Consider the following 16890-nt stretch of genomic DNA (forward strand, 5'->3'; position numbering starts at 1 on the left):
TTCTGTCATAAATTTGTCATGGATGTACATGCATGACAAAAAACGCGACCTACTGTGACACACACGTATCATCACAGAAGTGTATTTTTTTGTAGTGAAGCAAAGTGCCAGATGGCTGGGTCATGTACTTCGATGGCAATTTCGCACGCCAAGGCGTGGGGGCTGGTGCCGTACTCATCTCGCCCACCCAAGACAAGCTATACTACACTGTGCAGCTTTGCTTCCAGCGGGGCGAGAAGGTCTCCAACAACAACGCAGAATATGAGGGGTTGATCACCGGCCTCAAGGCTGCAGCAGCCTTGGGGGTGAAGCGTCTCACTATCAAGGGCGACTCTCAGCTCCTTGTCAACCTCTCCAACAAGGTGTACGAGCCAAGGGACGAGCACATGGAGGCATACCTCATGGAGGTGTGCAAGATGGAGAAGCAATTCTTGGGCCTGGAACTGCAGCATGTGCCCCGCGGCACAAACAAGGAAGCCGATGAAATCGCCAAGAGGGCGTCAAGGCGTTAGCCCCAAGAGCCTGGTGTCTTCGAAGAGCGACTCTTCAAGCCCTCAGCGCCCCCCCGGCCGCGGAGCCTGCACCGCCTCAGGAGGAACTTCCCCCGCCACCAGCCTCGGGAGCCCCCGCCTGTGGACCGACCTCAGGAGCACGCCTGATCCTGGCGCTCGAACCTCAGGAGGGGTGCTGGACCGAGGAGTTCAGGGCATACCTGGTGCAAGGAACGCTGCCGGAGAAGGAGGAGGAGGCTGAGCGCGTGGCCCTGCAAGCTACGGCATACTGCATCCAGGATGGTGAGTTGTACAGAAAACGACCAAATGAAGTTTCTTTGTGGTGCATCTCCAGGAAGCACGGGGAGCGAGCTGCTAGCTGACATACACGGCGGAGATTGTGAGCATCACTCGTTGTCGCACACCCTGGTTGGCAAGGCATTCCGCAGCGGGTTCTACTGGCCCACCGCACTCAATGACGCAATCGAGCTGGTAAGATCCTGCGAGGCCTGCCAGTTCCATGCCAAGCAAATCCACCAGCCTGCCCAGGGCCACCAGACTATCCCACTCTCGTGGCCGTTCGCGGTCTGGGGGCTGGATATCCTTGGTCCGTTCCCTCGAGCGCCTGGGGTCTAAAGTTACCTCTACGTCGCCATCGACAAGTTCACCAAATGGGCAGAGGTGGAAGCTGTCCGCACCATCCCAGCCGGGTCTGCAGTTAAGTTCATCAAGGGCCTCGTGAGCTGGTTTGGCCTCCCTAACCGCATCATCGCCGACAACGGCTCGCAGTTCACTAGCAACCTCTTCAAGACATATTGTGCTAACCTTGGAACGCAGATATGCTATGCCTCAGTGGCACACCCCAGGAGCAATGGCCAAGCCGAGCACGCCAACGCAGAGGTCTTGAGAGGCCTCAAGACCAGGACCTTCAAGAAGAAGCTCAAGGCCAGTAGTAGGGGCTGGCACGATGAGCTCCAGTCCGTGCTGTGGTCCATCCGCACCACCGCCACCAAGCCAACAGGCGAGACCCCATTCTTCCTCGTCTACGGAGCCAAAGTGGTTCTCCCTCACGAGGTCCGCGTGGGTCCTGGCATTTGACGAGGCACATCAGGACGCCATGCGGGGGTCGGACGTCATGCTGGGGGAGGAACACCGCCGTCAAGCCTCGCTCCGGGCGGCAAGATACCAGCAGGCGTTGCGATGGTATCACTGCCGCAGCGTCCGCTCCAGGACGCTCGAGGTGGGCGATCTCGTCCTGAGGCGGGTGCTCTCCAGGGAAGGGCTGCATAAGCTCTCACCCATGTGGGAGGGCCCGTTTAGGATTGCCCGCGTCTCCAGGCCTGGCGCTACGCGCCTGGAGACGCAGGACGGGATCCCCATCCAGAACGCCTGGAACATCCAGCACCTCCGGAAGTTCTACCCATGAAGCAAGGGCTAGTGCCTCTGAAGGTCTCTGCTCGTGACACTCTCACGTGATAATGAGTGGGGCCGTACACGCCCCGGTGTCTCCGGAGTGCCGCCCTCGGGCCTCGGGGGCTCCCTCCCACGTCCTAGTGGCAGCACTTAGCTCCGCACTGGTGAGAAGACTAGACTAGGTGCTGGACGCGGATGTTCATTTGCTTTCTGTAGTTGGCATGCGCGCCTTTTAATGGAATTTGAAGTTCTGGCGTCTCTCGATTGCTTGGTTGAATCCTTTCTTCTCTCTGCTTTTTCCCTCGGTTCTTTGCTTTGCGCCGGGGAGGCCGCCAGTTGCCCGACGCTCTCCCTCGCATGCCTCGCGCGGGGGCTGGGGGTAGGTGTGTGCATGCGTGCTCCCCTGGTCTTCGTGAGGCGCCCTCGATTGAGTTCGTGATCGGCGCACCCTTCTAAGTCCGTGCCCACGGGTACTGCGACGTGGTTCGCTAGGCCATGATCAGCCCATGCTTGAGGCCGCGCGCAAGGAGGTATAAGGATTTCCTAATGAATTTTCCCAGCTTCCCGATGTCGCCCAAGGTCAACGACTTCCGAGTCGGCAGTAGGGAAGCCTCACTAGATGCCAGGAGGTGCGCGCCCTCACAAGGTGGAAACTACCTCGGATGTATCAAGCTAAGTTATCCCTCTACGCCTACACGAAGCATAGATGCCACAACACAACCCAGAAACGATAAACATAGCATGAGCAGCATAAGCATTACGGTTCATTACACACCCTCGTAGGGCCCCATGCTTGTTTCTTGGAATAAAGAAAGGAAAGGACAGGCAAAAGCGGCTCCTGCGCCCGCAGCTGTTCACAAAGATCGGGCCCCAGCGCCCCCCCCGACTCAGCCGGAGCCCTCCTCGCGCTTCACCGGGGTGTGGCAACGGGACGACCCGCCACCGTCCTCGATGCGAGTCCGATGACGTGGCGGCTGGTCGTAGCCGCCGCTGCTGGAGCTTTCGCCGGAGGAGGAGCTGCCGCTGCTGGACGAGCTGCGGCCGTCGCCGAGGGCGAGTTCGCCCTCATCCTCGTCACGACCATCGCCAAGACCGAGCACATCGCCGCCGTCGGTGTCTTCAGGGCAGCACCTAGCACGGCGACTGTCTTCCCCGAACACCCTCATGAAGAGGGTCGCGGCACCGTCGTACTTGAAGTGGAGGATGCACCACCTGCTCAGACCGCGCGCGCAGGCAAACGTCTGCCAGCCGTGGGCCAGGGCTACATTGCTCGCAACAGAGACCTCCACCGCGACCCACAAGGCCTTGCTGCAGCAGCCGTCGGCCTCCAGCCAGGGGCCGCCAGGACCCGTGGTCGGCAGCTCTCCGGCAAATGAGCGCGAAAGCTGAAACCAGGTGCCGGCCGGGTTCTCCGACCACACGAGGAACTCCGGCAGCACCTCCATTGAGTGGAAGCGCGTCCGGGGGGGCGGGCGACCATGGCGCGCCTCCCTTCATTGGCGGGACTGCCACATCTCGGGCGGCTCCCGCCGCGCGAAGAGATGCCGCCGCGTCCGCCAGGGATGGCACCGAACCCCGAAGAAGTTCGTCTGCGCCCGCGAGGGACCACTGCGAGGGTTGCGGCGTGCTTGCGGGGGCGACCGCGCCCCCTCTTAGGCTGTGGCGAGCCGGGGCCCTCCTAGCGAGCCTTCCCCTTCTCTATGGACGAGAACCTCTTCGTCAGCGCCATGAGTGTCGCAGCAAGGCAGTGAAGCAAGGAGGAAGAAGAAGAAGCAGGCGGAATGGAGGAGGAGATGAGCGATGGGGCTCCGCCCCTCTCCTCATTTATAGCCAGGAGGAGGCCAACCGCCGGCCTCCACAATCGCATCTAATGATGGTTTTCTTCTGCATGTACCAGGGTCTCGTCAAGTCGGATAGTTGCCGAGGCATTGTGGGGAAGCGGAAGTGCCCACGACCTCTCAATCGCCACGCGTCGACCAAGGCCGCAGGCGGTTGGGGCTCGCAACGCTCCGCACCTGCCCCTTGGCTTTGCGTTGAAGCCAAGTCCGAGCGCGCCTTGGGCCCGGGGGCTACTGTCGGCGTCCTGGGAATGGGGGTACCCAGACTTGCCTGCCTGCAGCCCACGGCGTGGATCCACCAATGGCCTAGTACGGCCCGACCTCGACAACGACAACTCAAGACCCTCGCGAAGGGCCAAGCTTCGCAAGGCGGACGATGCCAAGATCTCCCTAGGGGAGGCCTCGCTATGCTGGCTCCCGAGGAGCGGAGATATCTATGCAAGGGGCACCTCGCGAGGTTCACATGACGTGAGCCGTGATGACCAAGCCCAGGCGGGTGCCATCGGGCGCAGAGTACCAGTTTCCTCTTTGGTGCTAAAGAGGCAAGCACAGGCGAAGAGTCCCGAGGCATCAGGCAAAGGTTTCCATATCGGTGCAACAAGTCCAGGACCAGTAGGACAGCAGGACAGAGGTCATCACGGAGCCCACAGCTGCATCACCACCAGAGCCTTTGGCAGGCGAAGACCACCTTTTGTCAGGATAGATTGTACTAGTTGTCTCCCTTCAAAATTGGCCGTTGTGGGATCCCTTCCCGCCTAACATTTGGGAAGAGGACCAGGGCCTCTATAAATAGGACTAGCCACCACCATAGAAAGGGACGGATCATCTGGATCACCCTCACACACACCAGCTCACCAAGCTCAAGAACACCTCTCCTCAGGAGGTTGTTCATCCCTTGTACTTGTTCATCCTCAGCCTACAAGGCAATCCACCACACCACACTGGAGTAGTGTATTACACCACAACGGTGGCCTGAACCAGTATAAACCCTCGTGTCTCTTGTTCCTTGGGTTTGACGATCTAGGCCTTGAGATCATTGTGCGAGCAGGCTAGGGGGAGAGAATCCTTCGTGCGCACCCCAGAGTTCGAACCTCAAGGGTTTGCCGGAACCCTGGATCCGACACTAGATTTGAGTGCTGAAGTGGAAAAGGCCCACATGCAGCTAGAGCAATGCATGTGGAATAAGTAAATTATACCTTAAGGTTCTTGGGGTGTGGTTCGGTGGGCGACCGGAGGCCGTTCTGCCCACACTATGTACGGCGGTGAGGAAGAAGGGGTCGGAGGCCCTCCCACGCCGCCGCTGGGTGAAAGAGAACAGCTGCGCCGGTAGTGGATTCCCTCCCACGCCGACGGCAACAGCGTTAAGCCTCCTTCCCTTCCCCGCGGACGGATCCTGCCAGCTCTTTGACCAGCAGTGAGGGGGGGAGACAGAGAGAGAGAGAGAGAGAGGCCAACGAAGTCTTGTTTAGATCTGGAGAGGGTGAGAAAGTGTGAAGAGATCAACTACAAGCGCTGAGGCTCCAGCCTGTATATATATTGTGGAGAGAGAGTGTGAAGAGTACAAACCCTAGAAAACAAGCGCTGAGGCTGCAGCGTATACATGATGAGGTGATTATACGGTCACTGCGAGATCGTATAGCTTTGTATCCATCCATTTTGACCAATCAAAGAATCCTCTTGGCACCGCCCCAGACCACTTTCTCTCTCTGTCATGCGGGGCCTACCTGTCATTGGGTGGAAGAAAGAAGTCGAACAAAAACAAAATTATGCTCAACTGCGGTTATCGAACCTGAGACCTCAAGTTTGATGAGCGAACATGCTAACCAGCTACACCACCCTCATGTTATGTTTAACGAGAGGAAAATAACCTTTTATACATTCCTGCATTCGTGTGACAAGCATGACTTTTTTTTTGCGTGGGAGTCATCGGGATTTAAATCATAATCATGTCATGCGGCTTTGGTGGTAAGGTCTTTTAGGATTTAAAGCAGTGTTGGTACAGAAATAATGCAGCCTTAGTCACCTTACCTCTCTCCATGTAGTACGTTGGGTCCCACCAGTCAGAGGGTGGAACAAACAAATTAATAAGAAATATTAAAAGCGCCAGCGGTGTATCTTACCTCACACATCTCGCTATTGCTCGTGAACACTGTCCAATTGATCCCTCTGTTCGCTCACGTACTATTTTAAATTGAATCCTTATTATAACAAGCACACAATACGCATGCATGCACTCGCACACTAGCACGCAGCGGGCAGACACACACTAGTTAGCACACAGCACGCACACACTGGCGATCGGCGACGAAGTTGAGGCCGCGGGGTCAAACTTCGGCAGCCGCACGGCAATCATGCGCACAAGGCGAGCAGAGCGACCTAGTGTGGGTGTCATCATAATCATCATTGATGGCCATGTCATCTCACGTGGATGGAGTTTGTAGCATTATGCCACAAGCAGCGAGAGCTCGGACTTGGCGTAGTGGTAGAGAAATGGGTTGATGACCTCAAGCAGGGTCAGCAACGAGAGCAGCGGACAACAGGTGAGGTACGGCACGAACTTGCGGCAATTGAGGCCAGTGTGCGACTTGAGTCCGTGCTAGTGGGTGTGCATGCTCTCCAAGCTGCGCGCTGCATGCGTGTGCCGCTACTAAAGGTAGAAAACTGCGGCAATAGAGGCCAGTGTGCGACTTGAGTCCGTGCTGGTGGGTGTGCATGCACTCCAAGCTGCGCGCTGCATGTGTGTGCTGCTACTAAAGGTAGAAAACTATATTTTCCACTAGTTAATCACAACTGGAGGTTGGTGTAGCTGGTTAGCCTGTTTGCCCGTATAAAGCGTGAGGTCTAGGGTTCGAACCACGCCCCGTGCTTATGTTTATTTTCGTTCAACTTCTTTCTTCCTCCCAATGACAGGTAGGACCCGCATGACAGAGAGAGAAAACTGACCTGACAAGGCGCCAGGAGGATTCTTTGACTGGTCAAAATGGATTAATATAGAGCTATATGATCTCGCAGTGATCGTATAGTCACCTCATCACGTATATAGTGACTGCATCGACTGTATTCTTGAGTACAGTGACCAAAGTGAACTTATACGATAAGTTCAATGACCAACAATGCATTTTACTATTTTAATTATTTAGTTTGTACACTTTGCTCTCTTCCAATAATTTTGGGCACTTCCATTCGACCTAAGTCAGTGTGCCACCGTATCTCGTGCTACTCCCTCCGTCTAGGTGTAAGTCACGTTAGAAGGTGCAGCGGGACCAAGGTGCAAGCTGATTGGATGAGAAGGAGAAACTTGACCGGTCCTTCCTCCAATCAAAGCCCTGATTTCTGTCTCTAAACACAACAATTAATAACAAAAACTAAGAGATGCCGTTTTAGCTACCATGCAGGTCCACGTATTAACTCGTATGCAAGCCGACATTGATTTCTTGACCGATCGACGCGTAGTTGCGCTCCATGCATTGGGTCATGCATTGGGTTTCTGGGGGAGATAATAAGGCGGAGTAAGTAACAACGCTCGCTAGCAACGAGGCCATGAGGGGATTGAGATGCGAAGTTAATGGACGACGCCTAAACATTTTGGGAATATCTGATTTTCGTAAGATGGCTTAACACCTAGACGGAGGGAGTACTACTCCTCGGTCCAAGTTTGATGGAATATTCGTCACCTCTTCTCTTCTTGTACGTACTCCATTTGAATCTCACTTCCTGTGGCTTCGCACTCGCACAATATTCCTATTCTATGAACCTGTGTGCGTGTGTGTGTGTGTGTTTAACAGCTTGTGTGTGTTAGAGAGAGCGACACATCGACCTACTCCTATAGAGAGATGGTGTGTAGTGTACGATTTAGCCGCGAGTGTCGGTGCATCCTCGCGTTTCTAGGCGTCCGGTCGGGACAGCTGCCACGCCCGCTCCTGACCAGTGTGGCCCACCCAAAGCCCCTCCATCGCCCGCGCAAGCTTCCTGCCCGAAACGGTCAGCGCCGCTCCAAAGAATCGGTGCCGCATTCATGCCCGGGCAGAGCGGACATGACCTCTCACTGGTGCCTGCGTTCAAGGGAGAAGCGGATTCAAGAGTGATGGTTTCTTCGTCCGTCCAACTTACTGCTGGGTCTATGTGACTTGACAGCTCATTGGTCATTATTACAGAGGTGGTACGACTGCTGGATGTCCCACGCTTTGGCGAAAGGAGGTACTAGATTACAATTTTCTCCATTCTTATAGCAGAGGAGTGTGAAAGCAGAGCAAACACCCAGGCTCAGTGATTACATGGCCCACCTCACACTATCACCATATTTTCTGGACATCGTGCGACACCTAACTCTTTACATAGTACTATTATTGTATGTACTGTAATTTCTCAGCGAGATAAATTTGTACAATGCTATGAAGCTTCCAGCTTCTGTTTCATGTATCTTGCGTCCAAGGTTGCCCCGTTGCAACATTTCATCAACTACAAAGGAGACTAACATGCATGCTATTGCATCTCAATGATTGACAGATCATAGCCAATATGTACTCCCTCTGTTCCAATATAACTGTCTCAACTTTATGCAAACTTTAGTACAAAGTGGTTCTACTACTAAAGTTGACACTTATTTTGGAACAGAGACATCTAAAGAAAAAAACGATCCATGCAGTCCCTAGCCCTTGAACCGTAAACCTAACTAGGCTTTAATTTGCTGGCAACGTTGGAGCTTCCCAAGAAATGAAGTTTACAACCCTTTGACCATCGGATCATTTTTAAAGTTTCAAGAAAATCGAGATGAGCATCCCTGTGGCAAATAAATTGAAGAAGCGTGATTAGAATAAGATTACTCGGAATAGTTGATGAGACATAAACTCATCAAAAATACATTACGTAGAAGCCAGTAGAGGTATGTGTGGGGCAAAGAAGTAGAGAAATATCCACATGGAGTGATGTGGGCAGCTGGGGCAGTGGTGCAAGTTGGCTGTAAGGAAGTTGTACCTGAGAGATATCGAGACGTAGCTCAACCTAGAGGAGGGCGGCGGGAGGCGGCAACTGCCCACGTCATGGCAGTGAGCAAGGGACGAAGGCAACCTCACCGGCTTTGTGAGAGAGAACGGCGGGGACCCCTGATCGGGACGTGCCGACAGTGGGTTTTCGCCATCGGCGACAGTGACCGCATCTACACTAAGCATCCACCCCTTCCCCCGGCGGACGTGATCTGCCCGTATGTTAGAGATGTGGGCACAGTCATTTTTTGCGAGAGAGTGTGAAGAGAGCAACCCCAGCAAGCAACCGTGTAGGCTCGTCCCGGCTATTTATATAGTGGAGCTGTTTCCTTTTCTCTCCATATGAACCTATTTATATTGCATACGTGCCACTGAAGAAAAAAACTTTATTTATAAATGACGCAACGCTGTTCATGCGTGGTTCCCGACCCTCCATTATTTATAAGTGAGTAACTACTACTAGACGCGTAAAATTATCACCTGGGCTGCATCATCTTACATAAATGAGCTCCACCGTGTCACATGTGTGGTTGGGGAAGATGCAAAGAGTGCTACTAGTACACTATGTGCGTGGGTGCATGCACCTCTTCTCTTCGAGCATGGTTATTAAAAGTATAGCCCACTACTGTACTACCACGCGGTTATTATATATGGGCAAAGAGTATAGGAAGTAATAATGACTAATAAGACGTGAAATCACGAGGCCCACCTTTCTCTATTTTTGACCGAGGAAGCAGCCATCATTTCACTCCTCGTTGAATATCCATCCGGTGCTACCTCCGCGAATAAATAGAAATCCGCTTGTACCTCTGTAGCATGGTTAATAATATAGCCATGTCAATCATGACGTAGAAATATCATTCACTGATACAATAGGGCTGGATCTAAGGCTGGTGATTTTTTTTACTTTGTCTCTTTCTCTTTTTGTCCCATTTACTCATTTTACATAGGAGCACGTGTAGAGGGTGGCTATTCATTTCGATGCGACTTCTTCATGGGGTTTAAGACTAAGCAGCTCCGAATTATGCCTGCTGCGCACCACTCTGAATCGTGCCATCTCTGATAGGGAGTAGTCCCATTGCAGTAATGAGGTCCACTACGTCTAGCACGTCCTGTAAGAAGAGACTGTCACGCAAAACATACATCTTGTTGCCTTCTTCCTCGTACAGTACATACCGCTGATACGTACTACTAGTACTACTACTACTCGTTCTCCTATAAACCTTGCGCTTGGCATCACCAAAATATTAACCTTACGCTTGGCTCTTCGCCTATTAGGGAAGTCGAGTAATAATGGTACTGCAGTATATATCGTTCTGGCTATCTGAGACCGAATGAATTGCTGCATGTCCACCACGTGGGCGAGGGTCGAGCGAGGGTCGAGGGGCGAGGGAAAGTGCATACTATTACGTCTTTTTCAATATGGACTACATATGGAGCAAAATGAGTGAATCTACACTCTAAAATACGTCTATATACATCAGTGTTTGGTGTATGTACTAGTAGTTCATATTGAAAATATACTGGTAGACATAATTTCAAACAATATGATAATCTCTCTAACCAAGGGAGGGATGAGGAGTAACGGAGGGAGTAGTCAAATTTTCTCCTTGTCCTGCGAGCCACCGTGCGCGTGGGCAAGGGAGCGGGCGTAGGCGTAGTAAGCAATCTTCTCCTCGTCCTGCGACTCTGCGAGCCACCGCGCCCGTGGGCGGGGGAGACGGCGTACTAAGCAAGCTTCTCCTTGTTCTGCGAGTTGACGGGACACATCAAAAGTAATACGTACAGAGCATCTCCAGTGTATAGAGCGTTGCCTCTAAGGTAGGCCCCACATGGTTTGCCTCTTTCTTAACATAACGCGTCAAGTCGCAATTTGTTTGTGCACCCGTGGTACACGATCCTCCATCAAGTGGACAACTAGTACAGGTCTCAAATTACCACGTGGGCTGCCTTTTCATACAGAAATGAGCTCCACCGTGGACCCGCGCGGGTGAGCTTGGGAAAGAGACGGGAGTACGTGCGCCGTGCGTGCACCTCTTCTCTTCGTGCACGTCCCCCACCTACGTGGCGGTGTGTGAGAGAGATACGAACCTAGACAGATGGCGTGTGCATTCTGAGTGTTTTTTGTTGTGGGGGGGTGATTTCATGAAAGTATTTGTGGGAATATGTGTCGATGATATCTCAAACAAAATATTAACACATGCAATGTGTGTGAAATAGAGGCCTATCTATATCATATATAGAGGGGGCGATCGACGAGAAGAGAGGGAGGGGTCATAGATATCGATAGAGTGGAAGAGAGGATCAAGTAGGTGGGTGCAAGATCGATGAAGAGAGCCATCGAAATTGTGTGTGTAGAAGTCAAAGATATAGGGCGAATTATGAAGTTGAGTAAAAAATGCATTGGAAAGGTGCAAGCCGTCATCCCTCTCCTCTTTAATTACCCAACCCCCAATGAGCTAAGTGCATGTAGAAATTAAGAAGACCATGTGTAGATTGCTATTGGTCTTGATTACCGTGTGATGAGAGAGAAGTATTTTTTCCCAATTTAAAGTGCATTGGGAAGATAGAAGTACACTCTTTTGTGGACAAATTTCGAAGCTAGATGCACACTCTTCAATAGACGGAGGGAGTACATACGGAGCAAAATGAGTGAATCTACACTCTAAAATACGTCTATATACATCAGTGTTTGGAGTATGTACTAGTAGTTCATATTGAAATCTACTGGACATATATTTCAAACAATATGATAATCTCTCTAACCAAGGTAGGGAAGAGGAGTAAACAATGGGCCTTCTAAGGGCATTAAAACAATGGGCCTTCTATGGGCCGTAGCATCAATGGGCCTTCTACGGGCCGTATGATCGATCGGCCAAACATGGGCCAATAACAGACCGCATTATGGGCCGTAAACGGGCTAGATTTGGAATCGTCCGTTCATGGGCCGGCCATAATGGGCCGTCGTTAATCGGCCGTATTTGATGACGCTATGAAAACGGCCCAACAGATTAACGGGCCGCAAATGGGCCAATTGTAACCACAGGCTGAAGTTGGCCCACAAGCAGAAAAGGCCAGTAATGGGTCGTAAGTAACCGAATGCTGGAAATGAGCCCAAGAATAAATGTTCCCTGAGAAGGCCGAAAGATAACACGAGTTGGAAACGGCCCAATGGAATAATGGGCCGTTAATGGGTATAAAGCGGTACACTGTTCATTGCAGGCCAGATTTACCATGGGTCGTTAATGGGCCAAGAGTTACAAATCGCCTCGTATGGGCTGAAAGACATCATGGGCCGTACATGGGCCGGAAGTTACAACGGTCTGGAATCATATTGGACGGCCCAGATGAAGCTACTGGGCTTAATTCCGATAGGCCGTAATGGGCCATGAGTTAGCGGGTCGTAAATGGGCTATATACGAATAGGCCGTTAACAGGCTTTCCATGGGCCGGCCCGTTACCTTTTGACCAAGTCAAAAGGGCCGGCCTTTTCACCGGAATGGGCCTTTGTTGGGCCGTGCCATGTGTCGACGTATCATAGGCGCCTCCTGTCCAATGAATGGATGACATCTGTCCCAACGGTGAGCCAACACGTGTTTCCTCCGGCCAATGAGAATTTTACACATGGAAAATCCTCATTGGTCCGGGCTGTTAACGGGTTATCGAATTCAAAACTGGACCCGATAGCTTAACAGTGACCCTTTACGGTGGATGCCACGTGTACGTCACCCTTGACGAAAGCACTTCCATGACGTGCCATTTATCGTCATGGAAGTGGACACTTCCGTGATGATAATTTTGGTAATGTCATGGAACACTTCTACGATAGCATAGGTATGCCTATCTTGATTCTGTCATAAAATCGTCATGGATGTACATGTATGACAGAAAACGTGACCTGCTGTGACAAACACGTATCATCACGGAAGTGTATTTTTTTGTAGTGTATCTTGCGTCCAAGGTTGCCTCGTTGCAACATTTCATCAAATACAAAGGAAACTAACATGCATGCTATTGCATCTCAAAGATTGACAGATCATAGCCAATATGTACTCCCTCCGTTCCAAAATAAGTGTCTCAACTTTATGCAAACTTTAGCACAAAGTTATACTACTACTAAAGTTGACACTTATTTTTGAACAGAGACAGCTAAAGAAAAAAAGATCCATGCAGTCCCTAGCCCTTGAACCGTAAACCGAACCAGGCTTTAATTTGCTGGCAACATTGGAGCTTCCCAAGAAATGAAGTTTGCAACCCTTTGACCATCGGATCATTTTGTGCAGTTTCACCAAAAAAATTAGATGAGCATCCCTGTGGCAAAGAAATTGAAGAAGCGTGATTAGAATAAGATTACCTGGACTAGTTGATGAGACATAAACTCATCACAAAGACAGTACGTAGAAGCCAGCAGAGGTATGTGCGGGGCAAAGAAGTAGAGAAATATCCACATGGAGTGATGTGGGCAGCTGGGCAGTGGTGCAAGCCGGCTGTAAGGAAGCTGTACCTGAGGGATGTCGGGACGTAGCTCAACTTAGAGGAAGGCGGCGGGAGGCAGCAACTGCCCACGTCGCGGCAGTTAGCAAGGGATGAAGGCAACCTCACCGGCTTTGTGAGAGAGAAGGGCGGGGACCCCTGATCGGGACGTGCCGACAGTGGGTTTTCACCGTCGGCGACGGCAACCGCATCTACACTAAGCATCCACCCCTTCCCCCGGCGGACGTGATCTGCCCGGATGTTAGAGATGTGGCCACAATCGTTTTGTGCGAGAGAGTGTGAAGAGAGCAACCCCAACAAGCAACCGTGTAGGCTCGTCCTGGCTATGTATATAGTGGAGCGGTTTCCGTTTCTCTCCGTATGAACATATTTATATTGCGTACGTGCCACTGAAGAAAAACACTTTATTTATAAATGACGCGGCACCGTTCATGCGTGGTTCCCGACCCTCCATTATTTATAAGTGAGTAACTACTACTAGACGCGTCAAATTATCACGTGGGCTGCATCATCTTACAGAAATGAGCTCCACCGTGTCACGTGTGTGGTTCGGGATGACGCAAAGAGTGCTACTAGTACACTACGTGCGTGTGTGCGTGCACCTCTTCTCTTCGAGCATGGTCATTAAAAGTATAGCCCACTACTGTACTAACACGCAGTTATTATATATGGGCAAAGAGTATAGGCAGTAATAATGACTAATAAGCCGTGAAATCACGAGGCCCACCTTTCTCTATGTTTGACCGAGGAAGCAGCAATCATTTCACTCCTCGTTGAATATCCATCCGCTGCTACCTCCGTGAATAAATAAAAATCCGCTTGTACCTCCGTAGCATGGTTAATAATATATCCATGTCAATCACGACGTAGAAATATCATTCACTGATACAATAGGGCTGGATCTAAGCCTGGTGATTTTTTTTACATTGTCCCTTTCTCTTTTTGTCGCATTTACTCATTTTACACAGCAGCACGTGTAGAGGATGGCTATTCCTTTTGATGGGACTTCTTCATGGGGTTTAAGACTAAGCCGCTCTGAATTATGCCCGCTACCCACCACTCTGAATCGTGCCATCTATGATCGGGAGTAGTCCCATTGCAACAATGAGGTCCATTAGGTCTAGCACGTCCTATAAGAAGAGACTGTCACGCAAAACATACATCTTGTTGCCTTCTTCCTCGTACAGTACGTACCACTGATACGTACTACTAGTACTACTACTACTCGTTCTCCTATAAACCTTGCGCTTGGCATCTCCAAAATATTAACCTTGCGCTTGGCTCTTCGCCTCTTCGGGGAGTTGAGCAATAATGGTACTGCAGTATATATCATTCTGGCTATCTGAGACCGAATGAATTGCTGCACGTCCACCACGTGGGCGAGGGTCGAGCGAGGGTCAAGGGGCGAAGGAGAATGTGTACTATTACGTCTGTTTCAATCTGGACTACATACGGAGCAAAATGAGTGAATCTACACTCTAAAATACGTCTATATACATCAGTGTTTGGAGTATGTACTAGTAGTTCATATTGAAAATATACTAAAAGACATATATTTCAAACAATATGATAATCTCTCTAACCAAGGTAGGGACGAGGAGTAATGGAGGAAGTAGTAAAATTTTCTCCTCTTCCTGCGAGCCACCGCGCGCGTGGGCGAGGGAGCGGGCGTAGGCGTAGTAAGCAAGCTTCTCCTCGTCCAGCGACTCTGCGAGACACCACGCCCGTGGGCGGGGGAGACAGCATACTAAGCAAGCTTCTCCTCGTTCTACGAGTTGACGGGACACATCAAAAGTAATACGTATAGAGCATCTCCAGTGTATAGAGCGTTGCCTCTAAGGTAGGCCCCACATGGATTGCCTCTTTTTTAACATAATGCGTCAAGTCGCAATTTGTTTGTGCACCCGTGGTACACGATCCTCCATCAAGTGGACAACCAGTACATGTGTCAAATTACCACGTGGGCTGCCTTTTCATACAGAAATGACCTCCACCATGTACCCGCGCGAGGGTGCTTGGGAAAGAGACGGAAGTACGTGCGCCATGCGTGCACCTCTTCTCTTCGTGCACGTCCCCCACCTACGTGGCTGTGTGTGAGAGAGATACAAACCTAGACAGATGGCGTGTGCATTCATGAGTGTTTTTTGGTGGGGGTGATTTCGTGAAAGTATTTGTGGGAATATGTGTCGATGATATCTCAAACAAAATTTTGACACATGCAATGCGTGTGAAATAGAGGCCTATCTATATCATATATAGAGGGGCGATCCATGAGAAGAGAGGGGGTCATAGATATCGATAGAGTGGAAGAGAGGATCAAGTGGGTGGGTGTGAGCTCGATGAAGAGAGCCATCGAAATTGTGTGTGTGGAAGTCAAAGATATAGGGCGAATTATGAAGTTGAGTAAAAAATGCATTGGAAAGGTGCAAGCCATCATCTCTCTCCTCTTTAATTACCCAACCCCCAATGAGCTAACTGCATGTACAAAATAAGAAGACCATGTGTAGATTGCTATTTGTCTTGATTACCGTGTGATGAGAGAGAAGTATCGTTTCCCACTTTAAAGTGCATTGGGAAGATAGAAGTACACTCTTTTGTGGACAAATTTTGAAGCTAGATGTACACTCTTCAACAGACGGAGGGAGTACATACGGAGAAAAATGAGGGAATCTACACTCTAAAATATGTCTATATACATCAGTGTTTGGAGTATGTACTAGTAGTTCCTATTGAAATCTACTAAAGGACATATATTTCAAACAATATGATAATCTCTGTAACCAAGGTAGGGAAGAGGAGTAAACGGAGGAAGTAGTAAAATTTTCTCCTCGTCCAGCGAGCCACCGCGCGCGTGGGCGAGGGAGCGGGCGTAAGGCATAGTAAGCAAGCTTCACCTCATCCTGCGATCCACCGCGCCCGTGGGCGGGGGAGACGGTGTACTAAGCAAGCTTCTCCTTGTTCTACGAGTTGACGGGACACATCAAAAGTAATACGTATAGAGCATCTCCAGTGTATAGAGCCTTCCCTCTAAGGTAGGCCCCACATGGTTTGCCTCTTTTTTAACATAACGCGTCAAGTCACAATTTGTTTGTTCACCCGTGGTAGACGATCCTCCATCAATTGGACAACCAGTACACGTGTCAAATTACCATGTGGACTGCCTTTTCGTACAGAAATGAGCTCCACCGTGTACCCGCGCGGGTGTGGTTGGGAAAGAGACGGGAGTACATGCGGCGTGCGTGCACCTCTTCTCTTCGTGCACGTCCCCAACCTACGTGGGTGTGTGTGAAAGAGATACAAACCTAGACAGATGGCGTGTGCGTTCGTGAGTATTTTTTGCTGGGGGGTGTGATTTCGTGAATGTATTTGTGGGAATATGTGTCGAATATATCTCAAACAAAAATTTGACACATGCAATGTGTGTGAAATAGAGGCCTATCTATATCATATATAGAGGGGGCTATCCACGAGAAGAGATGGAGGAGTCATAGATATCGACAGAGTCGAAAAGAGGATGAAGTGGGTGGGGTGCAAGATCGATGAAGAGAGCCATCCAAATTGTGTGTGTGCAAGTCAAAGATATAGGGCGACTGACCTACCAGAACGTCAGAGGGCACATGGCAAGTTTGTGTGTGGCAGGGAGACATGACTAGAGTGCTCGATGTATCAGTG

The sequence above is a fragment of the Triticum aestivum genome, chromosome 5D (assembly GCF_018294505.1).
Source record: "Triticum aestivum cultivar Chinese Spring chromosome 5D, IWGSC CS RefSeq v2.1, whole genome shotgun sequence".
NCBI classification, from domain to species: Eukaryota; Viridiplantae; Streptophyta; class Magnoliopsida; order Poales; family Poaceae; genus Triticum; species Triticum aestivum.